This window comes from Coregonus lavaretus (genome assembly GCF_964263955.1).
Source record: "Coregonus lavaretus genome assembly, chromosome: 6".
In the NCBI taxonomy this organism is placed as follows: Eukaryota; Metazoa; Chordata; class Actinopteri; order Salmoniformes; family Salmonidae; genus Coregonus; species Coregonus lavaretus.
Genome location: NC_139993.1, coordinates 20,937,742 through 20,949,250, shown reverse-complemented (window position 1 = coordinate 20,949,250; position 11,509 = coordinate 20,937,742).

The window sequence follows — 11,509 nt, the reverse complement described above, 5'->3', positions numbered from 1 at the left end:
GTGTAGTAAAAAGATTAAAGGGCACATAACAAATGCAGTCGAAAACTAGGTGTCTGGCCCCGTTGACCATTCATACATTGCTCAGTAGTGAGTGAGATGACCGGGTCGGGCGCCCCTGAGAAAATGGAGGATGTTAGTGGCCATATTTCTGCTGTTGACAGACAGGTGACCTCCCCTGGCCCCTCTGGGAGAGGCAGATGTCGCTGGAGGGCAGGGTCGAGTGAAGAGCCAGGTCTGGCAGTGATTAATGAAACAGGACTACCCCCCTACCTCCCCTTCTCTCTCTCTCAGTTTCCCTCTCTTCTGTCGTTTCTCCATTCTTTAGCCCACACCCTCTTCCCCCTGCTGCTTTGAACACCTTTCATTTCCCAATGCTATTCAGTTTTCTCTTCTCCATTCCATTCCGATCTGTTCCCTTTGCTCCCTTTCTCCCCATTCTCTCCATTAGTGCTCCCTCTCGCCTCCTCTTTCACTTTGTTTACCATTGGTGATTGCAGTCCTGGAAGATTCCCCTCTCATAGCCACCTGTGTGGGAGTGCAAGGACAGCTGGGAGAAAGCAAAGTATTAAGCTTAATCCGTCAGAGGCTTTACTTACTGGATTTTTTCTTGTATTGTCTATTTCTTGGACCGCAGATCTCTGGCTGCATGACTTTACAGAAAGCAAAGACACTTCAGAAAATTAACAATGTGAAGAGATGGCACTTCCTGAAAAAGACCACTATTTTGTGCGCCGATAAGATTCTTTTTTTTTCTTTAAGGCTGCACTTTGAACATAATCCACACATGCCTGTTTTCAACCCAGCCATTTTTCACAATGCTTCCCTTTGTTATCCTCTCATTGGGTCTTTCAGAAAAGCAGAAAAAAATAACAAAAGCGAGAGGGTCTTAGCGATTTCGAACTAACAAAATAAGTCTGCAAAGTGGCGCACCCCTGGGACAAAAAATACAGAGCTTAGGGATGGGCACAGTGCAATAAAACCAAACAAAAGAGCATCAACAACAACAACAACCAACCCTGATAACCCTTCACTCTACAGTAAATTAATTATCCATAAGACCTGACACACACAAATAAATATTTATGTAGGGTATATAAATGAAAGATTTAACAATGGAAGGAGGAGCTGGCACATCAAAAAAGGGGCTCCCAGTGCGGGAAGCTGTCCTTATTAAATATTCAGGGTCTTTCAACAGTTTAGTGTCTTGCCGAGAGGTTGTCTATTCAATGGAATATCTTAGCAAGTGAAGTTAAGCCTCCTTTATCCACCAGTTGAGAAACGTGGAGGAGTATGTCGTTGGGTTCACATCTTCTCCTTAGGGCGACCTTCTGCTCATCTAAAGCCCTAAAGTATCTATCAGATTGACTTGATATCAATTGATCAATGGATTAGTCATGCTCCATTTATGTCAATTAAATTCATCACATCACTGATTGATATTGACAGAGGCATCTTAAAAGGCATCTTCACTCAGTCTGGGTGCAAGCAAAGTCATAATACCATGATGCCATGACGTCTGTTCCAATGTCTAAAAACAGTATTTTGGAGGATGTCCTCCCCATAGCCTAAGAAATGTAGCATACACTGTATACCCCAATGTGCTGTCATTACTCAAAACATTGAGGAAACCCGTTGCACTTAATATTCCTGAGTACAGTTACTTGAAGTGATTTTGTAGTAATTACTCAAACCGATAGAGTCACTGTGACCCTGTAAGGCAGGGGTGTCAAACTCATTACATGTAGGTCCTAATGTCTACTGGTTTTTGTTTTTTCCTTTCAGTTAAGACTTAGACAACCAGGTGAGGGGAGTTCCTTACTAATTACTGACCTTAATTCATCAATCAAGTATAAGGGAGGAGCGAAAAACCCGCAGACACTCGGCCTGCTGTGGAAGGAGTTTGACAAGGCGTCCAGATTTGAGTTGTATCAGCTTGACATTTATTTGTAACACCCCCACTAAGGCACGCCTCCAATATAATTTATTTTTGAGTGAATTGCAGAGTTACCACCCATGACTGTATTTGTTAGTGACAGAGACATGGTTGTTGAATTTATTCATTTTCAGTCCTGTGGCCTTCACCAAGTGAGTTCCTAGGCAAATGTTATCATTATAATTACATTCTATATGACAAGACATTAGATATGGCTTAAGGCCTTATTTTTAACAGGTCCTAGCTTTAACAGGTGACATCAAGCCTGCAAGTAGGGTTGCAAAATGAAGCTAACTTTCCAAAAATTCCCAGATTTAAAAAAAGAATCCTGGTTGAAGGATTTCCAGGAATCTTCCAACTGGGATATCTGGAAAACCTACCAGAATTTTGCAACCCTACCTACAAGTAACATTATCTTGGCTTGAAAATGTATGTGTAATTCCTATTTGATTCCAGCCAGAGTTAGAAGAGCCAACAGTTGAAATTTTTATTCACCTGCAACCTTCATTCATAATGACTGTCAGTGTAAGGAACAGTGTGTAGACACTACCTAAGCCATTTACATTTACATTTACGTAATTTAGCAGACGCTCTTATCCAGAGCGATTTACAAATTGGAACATTTAAACTGGAACAACCATTTCAGTAACGGGGGCAAAACATTTGATTAGTTTAGAACATGTATGTTATTTATCTTTGTGTAGCATAACATGAATCAATCACTCATTGTACATGCAAAAACACAGATATTAAAAAAATCTACAAACAAAAATCATCATGCAGTATAGCATGCTGGGAAAAAAGTTCATTTGCTATCATAACTTTTTTTTAAATAGTTTGACTTGTCATTTAGTTTTGAGTCAGTGACTTGACTTGATACATGACAGCCATTTTCATACAGGAGCATGGCCTGTCACGTTTGATTTGTCTGAGCATCAATAACTTGGGCAGAGTTGCATTCCTGTAGTGTTCACTGAGTGTTCACTGGTTCACACATTCTCTTTAAGCTAGTCCTGTCCTGTGAGTTGCAGCTTTTGGCTTTCTAATCCTGTCTGCCACCTGCAAAAGCCAAAAGCACACATGCAAAGATCAGCGTTATTGTTTAGTATGTTGCTTGTCCTATTAGCCGTTCCAGCTTGTAGGCTTGTGCAAGGCTACTTATGTCGCTGAATACCTATAGGGTGATATTTTTGTGGCGCAAAAGAGCACAGATCTGTGCAAAAAATGTACCTCATTTACTGGCAGTGTTGTTTGATTTCAAACTTTTCTTCAACAATGTGCGTTACAAGGAGGTGATTAATAAACTAGAGTTTAGTAAACTGAGCAATGCATAAATAGTCGCCTCCTTGTAATGCACATTGTTGAAGAAAAATCAAATTAAATCAGTGCGAGATTATAATGAGGTTTCCGGTATTTTTTGCACTATTCTTTTGCACTATGAAAATGTCATCCACAGTTTGTTATCTGTGGCCAAACTGACATGAGACCAGAAACTTCTAAGCAAACTCTCCATTTGAACCATAACGGATTAAGTGAACATTCTTGCTGATGTCCACTTGTGTATCTCAAGTCAATACTTCAGCCTGTGTGAATAAAGCATGAAATTAAGCCAAGAGGGGGAACTAATATCCTAAAACGAATAAATATGTTGACTCGATTGTTGTGCTGTCATATATTTTTTTAAATACTACTTGCAGTTTGGTTTTTCTAGACTTCAATATCCTTGCTGCTTGTGCAGAAAGCTTTTTTGCTGCAGCCTCGCTCTGGCCAGCACCTAATAAATTCCATTAAATCATTCCCTTTTCTCATTAGGTTGCTTTAAAAGTGGCCAAATCCTGGAGCGAGTACACAAGCAGTCATTGTGAGGGAATCCAGGACGGGGGAAAACAAACTACTTGACATCGACTGGGAGTCATTTTTAGGGAAGTAAAACATTCCTTTAGTCACCATCCTCTCAAACTCTACCAAAAGAGAGTAAAAGAACGGGGCGAGAAGTAGACTCAGTATTAGACTCCATTTCTAAAACACTTGAGAGCTCTATCTATTCTTTGACGTGTGTGTGTGTCTCTTTATGAGTGTGTGTGTGTGTGCGCATGCCCGTGCACATTTCTGTCTGTCTATCCCTGTCTGTGTGTATGCTTGCAGTGTTTTTGGCAATGGGTCTGGACTCTGATGGACTGGAAAGGGAGCAGAATTTACACTGAACGGGCCGCAAACAACAGTCTTCACCCTAATGCTTCTAAGGACAACACAATACTAGCCTGTCCCTGCAGAATAAAAATAGAGATAAGGTATGAAAGAGATAAAAATGTGTCAGTCTTAGCTTTTTTCACTGTGATTTGGCTTGGAGTCAACTGGTTTGAGTGTGTAATTTTTTATATTTGACCTTCCGCAAGGCAGTTCTCGCAAGTGATTCTGTGGTGTTCGCAATTTTTCTGTACCGTAGGGGGAGTTAGTGTGGCCAACGCCAAAAACTTTTTGTTCGCACAAATGGACGGAATGCATGAAAATGACCACTGCCATTGTCTCCAAATTGATATCCCATTTATTTATCTTGCGCCTTCTCACTCCCTCTCTTCCTCTCCATTGCTCCTCTCTCTCTGTCTCTCGCCTGTTGGGGTGTGTTTTGTTTTCCCTGGGCAAGAACCTCCTGTCAAGTAATGTATTTTTTTATCAATACATTTTAAATACATTCCAACATATATTAAGGAATTTATTTAAAATGTATATATACAGTAAATGTACAGTATGTAAAATGTATAATCACAATATATGTTAAATCAGGGTTTCCCAAACGCGGTCCTTGGGACTCCAAGGGGTAAACGGTTAGTTTTTTGCCCTAGCACTACACAGCTGATTCAAATAATGAAATAATCATCAAGCTTTGATCATTTTAATCAGCTGTGTTAGGGCAAAAAACTAAACGTGGGGTCCCGAGGACCGAGTTTGGGAAACGCTATGTTAAATATATCAGAAAATGAATAGAATACAATATATTTCCACATGTATTTATCCATATATTTGGTAAATATACAGTATGTATGTGGAAATGGTTCACTCTGCCGTCCGACTCATCCCAAACCATCTCAATTGGGTTGAGGTCGAGGGATTGTGGAGGCCAGGTCATATGATGCAGCACTCCATCACTCTCCTTCTTGGTCAAATAGCCCTTACACAGCCTGGATGTGTGTTGGGTCATTGTCCTGTTGAAAAACTAATGATAGTCCCACTAAGCCCAAAGTAGATGGGACGGCGTATCACTGCAGAATGCTGTGGTAGCCATGCTGGTTAAGTGTGCTTTGAATTCTAAATAAATCACAGACAGTGTCACCAGAAAAGCACCCCCACACCATAACACCTCCTCCTCCATGCTTTACGATGGGTACTACACATGCGGAGATCATCCGTTCACCAAAAATCTCCAATTTGGACTAATTTCCACCGGTCTAATGTCCATTGCTCGTGTTTCTTGGCTCAAGCAGGTCTCTTCTTCTTATTGGTGTCCTTTAGTAGTGGTTTATTTGCAACAATTTGACCATGAAGGCCTGATTCACACAGTCCCCTCTGAACAGTTGGTGTTGAGATGTGTCTGTTACTTGAACTCTGTGAAGCATTTATTTGAGCTGCAATTTCTGAGACTGGTAACTCTAATGAACGTATCCTCTGCAGCAGAGGTAACTCTGGGTTTTCCATTCCTGTGGCGGTCCTCTTGAGAGCCAGTTTCATCATAGCGCTTGATGGTTTTTGCGACTGCACTTGAAGAAACTTTCAAAGTTCTTGAAATGTTCAGGATTGACTGACCTTCATGTCTTAAAGTAATGATGGACTGTTGTTTCTCTTTTCTTATTTGAGCTGTTCTTGCCATAATACGGACTTGGTCTTTTACCAAATAGGGCTGTCTTCTGTATACACCCCCCCCCCTACCTTGTCACAACACAACTGATTAGCTCAAACGCATTAAGGAAAGAAATTACACAAATTAACTTTTAAGAAGGCACATCTGTTAATTGAAATGCATTCCAGGTGACTACCTCATGAAGCTGGATGAGAGAATGCCAAGAGTGTGCAAAGCTGTCATCAAGGTAAACGGTGGCTATTTTAAGAATCTCAAATATAAAATATATTTTGATTTGTTTAACACTTCTTTGGTTACTACCTGATTCCATATGTGTTATTTCATAGTTTTGATGTCTTCAATATTATTCTACAATGTAAAAATAAAGAAAAACCCTTGAATGAGTAGGTGTGTCCAAACTTTTGACTGGTAGTGTACTACATACATACATACATACAGTTTGGTACAGTAGGAATGACATAACACAATATACAGAAACTGTATTATGGTAAGGTAATAAGGCACTTACTTTGATAGGAACGCACACTTTAATTATTAGTGAGGAAAACAACAATGAAGGCAAAGCAGCACTCCAGCCGGCTCATCTAGCTAATCCTCGCCTTACATTAGCATAGCATGCCTCAAACGTAAATTTTCAGCCACAGTCAGCTTTACAAATGGACAATGTCGCTAAGCTCTCTTGTGTCCATTCTGTGTTTCTGTGGCATTTGATGGGCATACAACCAATGATGTACAGTGCCTTCAGGAAGTATTCATCCCGCTGGACTTATTCCACATTTAGTTGTGTTACAGCCTGAATTCAAAATGTATTAAATAGTTTTATGTTTCACCCTTCTACACAATATACCCCATAATGACAAAGCAAAAACATGTTTTTAGAATTTCTTTACAATGTTTTGAGAATGAAATATTGCCGCTGGCCTGACATTTGGCAACTCGAACCTTCAGCTCCCTCCACAGATTTTCTATGAAATTAAGGTCTGGAGACTGGCTAGGCCACTCCAGGACCTTAATGTGCTTCTTCTTGAGCCAATCTTTTGTTGCCTTGGCCGTGTGTTTTGGGTCATTGTCATGCTGGAATATCCATCCATGACCCATTTTCAATGCCCTGGCTGAGGGAAGGAGGTTCTCACCCAAGATTTGACGGTACATGGCCCCGTCCATCGTCCCTTTGATGCGGTGAAGTTGTCCTGTCCCCTTAGCAGAAAAACACCCCCAAAGCATAATGTTTCCACCTCCATGTTTGATGGTGGGGATGGTGTTCTTGGGGTCATAGGCAGCATTCCTCCTCCTCCAAACACGGCGAGTTGAGTTGATGCCAAAGAGCTCCATTTTGGTCTCATCTGACCACAACACTTTCACCCAGTTCTCCTCTGAATCATTCAGATGTTCATTGGCAAACTTCAGACGGGCATGTACATGTGCTTTCTTGAGCAGGGGGACCTTGCGGGCGCTGCAGGATTTCAGTCCTTCACGGCGTAGTGTGTTACCAATTGTTTTCTTGGTGTCTATGGTCCCAGCTGCCTTGAGATCATTGACAAGATCCTCCCGTGTAGTTCTGGGCTGATTCCTCACCATTCTCATGATCATTGCAACTCCACGAGGTGAGATCTTGCATGGAGCCCCATGCCGAGGGAGATTGACAGTCTTTTGTGTTTCTTCCATTTGCGAATAATCACACCAACTGTTGTCACCTTCTCACCAAGCTGCTTGGCGATGGTCTTGTAGCCCATTCCAGCCTTGTGTAGGTCTACAATCTTGTCCCTGACATCCTTGGAGAGCTCTTTGGTCTTGGCCATGGTGGAGAGTTTGGAATCTGATTGATTGGTTGCTTCTGTGGACAGGTGTCTTTTATACAGGTTACAAGCTGAGATTAGGAGCACTCCCTTTAAGAGTGTGCTCCTAATCTCAGCTCGTTACCTGTATAAAAGACACCTGTGAGCCAGAAATCTTTCTGATTGAGAGGGGGTCAAATACTTATTTCCCTCATTAAAATGCAAATCAATTTATAACATTTTTGACATGCGTTTTTCTGGATTTCTTTGTTGTTATTCTGTCTCTTACTGTTCAAATACACCTACCATTAAAAGTATAGACTGATCATTTCTTTGTCAGTGGGCAAACATACAAAATCAGCAGGTGATCAAATACTTTTTTAAAAACTTATTTAAGTATTTTTTTGTTGTAGTGGGGATAATAACGTTAGAACTTTCCAAAAATGTGCTTTAAGGAATGTTTTGGTATTTAATTCTTTTTTAAATGTTTAGCTCATATAACACATACTTTTAAATTATTTTAAGGTGTTTGTAATAGAATAAATGTGGCAAAAACCAATGTATACATTAATAAATGCATTTCTATAGCTTCCTAAATATTTTTTACATTGGGAGGAAGTGCCAAGATGAAGGCGTGGGTGCTTCAAAACAGTGCCCCCTGTGAGTAATCTAGTGTATGTATAAATCATTGCAATCAAGAGGTTTATGATATGCATTGACTATGGTCGGAAAGATGTTAAAGACGCAGTGCAGTCAAAAACGTAATTTTCCTGTGTTTTATATACTGTATATTTCCACACTATGAGGTTGGAATAATACTTTGAAATTGTGAAGATGATTATATAATGGCCTTTTAGTGTAAGAGCTTTTTGAAAAGACCACCATAAATTTCAGCCTGTTTTGGTGGGATGGAGTTTTTATTATTATTTTTTTGCCTGCCTGGTGACATCACCAGGAATTCAATTAGTTAATAGACCAATAAGAAGGAGTTCCAAACCTCTCTGCCAATAACAGATAGTTTTCAGTTTACCCCTCCCCAGTCAGACCACTCCTAGACAGTCCTAGCTAAATTCTTGCTTGAGAAATTGCTCTTTGCTAAGAAGCAATTTGTATTTATTTTTGACAATTTTTATTAAAAACAAACACAGTAAGGTACTTCATTGTTACCCAGAAATGATTTGGTATTGAGAAAATAACAGCTGCATCAGACCTTTAAGGATATTCCATGATGGAGTTATCAGAATCACAAAGCTCCATGAGTAATGGGACAACAATAGCCCGCCTTGTGTCGCAACAACCCCTCAAACGTTTGCGATAATCCCTCTCCTTCTCTCTAGCTCTCCCTACCATACCCTCCATTTCTCTTTTCTCCGTTCTCTCTCTCCCTTACACAATAGGTCCCCTCAGCTCCGGCCTCGTTTGATGTCGACCTGACCAGAGGAGCTCCCTCAGCCCCCTTTTTTCCCCCTTCTTTTTTTTCGCCTCCATCGGCTCACTCGTCGCTTGCTCTCTAAGCTGTCCCCCCTGTGCCCTTTTGGTCAAATGGGGAGCTTATATGGTCCTCTGTCACCACCTCCTACTCAGCTGCCCGACCGACCTGTCCAGTTCTCACAAGCATACTGTACATACACTCACACACATGCAGGCACACACACACACACATGCATGCCTAGAGAGATACACATACATACAGTACACACACACCACTTCGTCTACCACTCTCTGTCCCTGGGAGTAGGCGCGTAACTTGCATCCCTGGGACCAGGTGCGTAACTTGCGGGGGGGACGAGGGGGTCATGATCTCCCCCACAATATTAGAAACAAGTCATTTCAATCCCACCAATAATATACCATGATGAATTTGATGGATTGGAAATGATTTTCCCACTGTAGCTACTGGCTTTCTGTGGGTTTACACAACACAGTACTACTCAATTCCTAATTTTATGATTGGATCCCCCCGCCGCCAAATATGCTTTGTTTGGCCCGGTCCTCAGAGACCGTGGTTTGTGAAGGGAAAAAAGTTGTCCACGACTTGAAAGGAGAACAGAGCAATAGCTCTTCTCTTTCTGTGCCTCTCTCTCTCCTCTCTTCTTAACAAAACCCTTCATTCTGTAAGATAACTTGTAACAAATTAAGAAGTACAGTGATATTTAACATGGTAAATTCACAAGCAAGAGAAGTATATAGAAAATGATGTTGCCCCATGATGAAAGGGGGTCATGACTGAAAAAGTTTGGGAAGCACTGATCTAGCTAATGATTAGCACAAATACAGATGGGCATGCTTCAGACTATTTATTTATAGCCACTATGATGCATCAGTTGGTGTACAGGTGATCATGCTTATTGCTAATTATAAACTGGGTGATTCGAGCCCTGAATGCTGATTGGCTGACAGCCGTGGTATATCAGACTGTATACCACGGGTATGACAAAACATTTATTTTTACTGCTCTAATTACATTGGTAACCAGTTTATAATAACTATAAGCAGTGGTGTAAAGTACTTAAGTAAAAATACTCTGAAGTACTACTTAAGTAGTTTTTTGGGCTATTTGTACTTTACTTGACTATTTATATTTGTAACTACTTTTACTTCACTACATTCCTAAAGAAAATAATGTACTTTTTCCTCCACACATTTTCCCTGACACCCAAAAGTACTCGTTACATTTTGAATGCTTAGCAGGATAGGAAAATGGTCAAATTCACGCACTTATCAACAGAACATCCCTGGTCATCCCTACTGCCTCTGATCTGGTGGACTCACTAAACACACATGCTTCGTTTGTAAATTATGTCTGCTGGAGTGTGCCCCTGGCTATCCGTACACTTGAAAAAAACAAGACAATGGTGCCATCTGGTTTGCTTATATAAGGAATTTGAAATGATTTATACTTTTACTTTTACTTTTGATACTCAATAATATTTTAGAAATTACATTTACTTTTGATACTTAACTATATTTTAAACCAAATACTTTTAGACTTACTCAATTAGAATTTTATTGGGTGACTTTTACTTTTACTTGAGTCATTTTCTATGAAGGTATTTTTACTTTTACTCAAGTATGACAATTGGGTACTTTTTCCACCACTGGTTATAAGGCACCTCGGGTGTTTGTGATATATGGCCAATATACCATGGCTAAGGGCTGTTCTCAGGCACGATGCAACGCGGAGTATACCACACCTCCTCTGGCCTTATTGCTTAAAAAATACACTAGCCTGATAATATGGACCAATATGTTGTTAGGGTCATTTTTGGAGGGGAACATTGTATTTTAATGGCGTCACCATAATTTTATTTTCATACATTTCAGTAGAAAAGTCAGCAGGGCTGCGTTCAGTCCAAAACAAACGCAATGCAACGTTCAATTAAACGGAAATGGTGCCGTTCTGAACAACCAGTTAAAAAACGGCAAGGGGTTGGTTTGTGGGTTCAAAATACACTGCTGCCCTTCAAATACGTCACTCATTGCTTCAAGCTAGAGGTCTTCACGTGTCGAAAAAGTTGGACCTGTTCCAAAATGAATCCATGGCTTTCCCACCCGACCCGATATGCATAAATACATTTTCCAAAAAATTGGTCCAAATGGACCCGAGGACAGTCAGACCCGACCCATGCCGGGTCGGATCCGAGAGACCCGTTCAGATCCGAGAGTAGAAAGAGAGAAAGAAACCTTCGACTGGGCACTGCCAGCATCCTTAAAAAAAGCCTATGACAAATTACTAAAAAAAACTATTTAAATATCCTGACCTAGTGAGAGTATACATGGCGGAGGCTCAATCAAGCTAGTCGTCTTGACTACTTTCTTATGTCATTCTCGCTGGCACCAAAAGTTAAAGTGTTGACAGGGGAAAGAATGCGGCCGGATCATCAAATGTGACCAACCGTCTCGATTCGGTCTCATGTAGCAAAATTTGAAATTGTGTTTTTTACA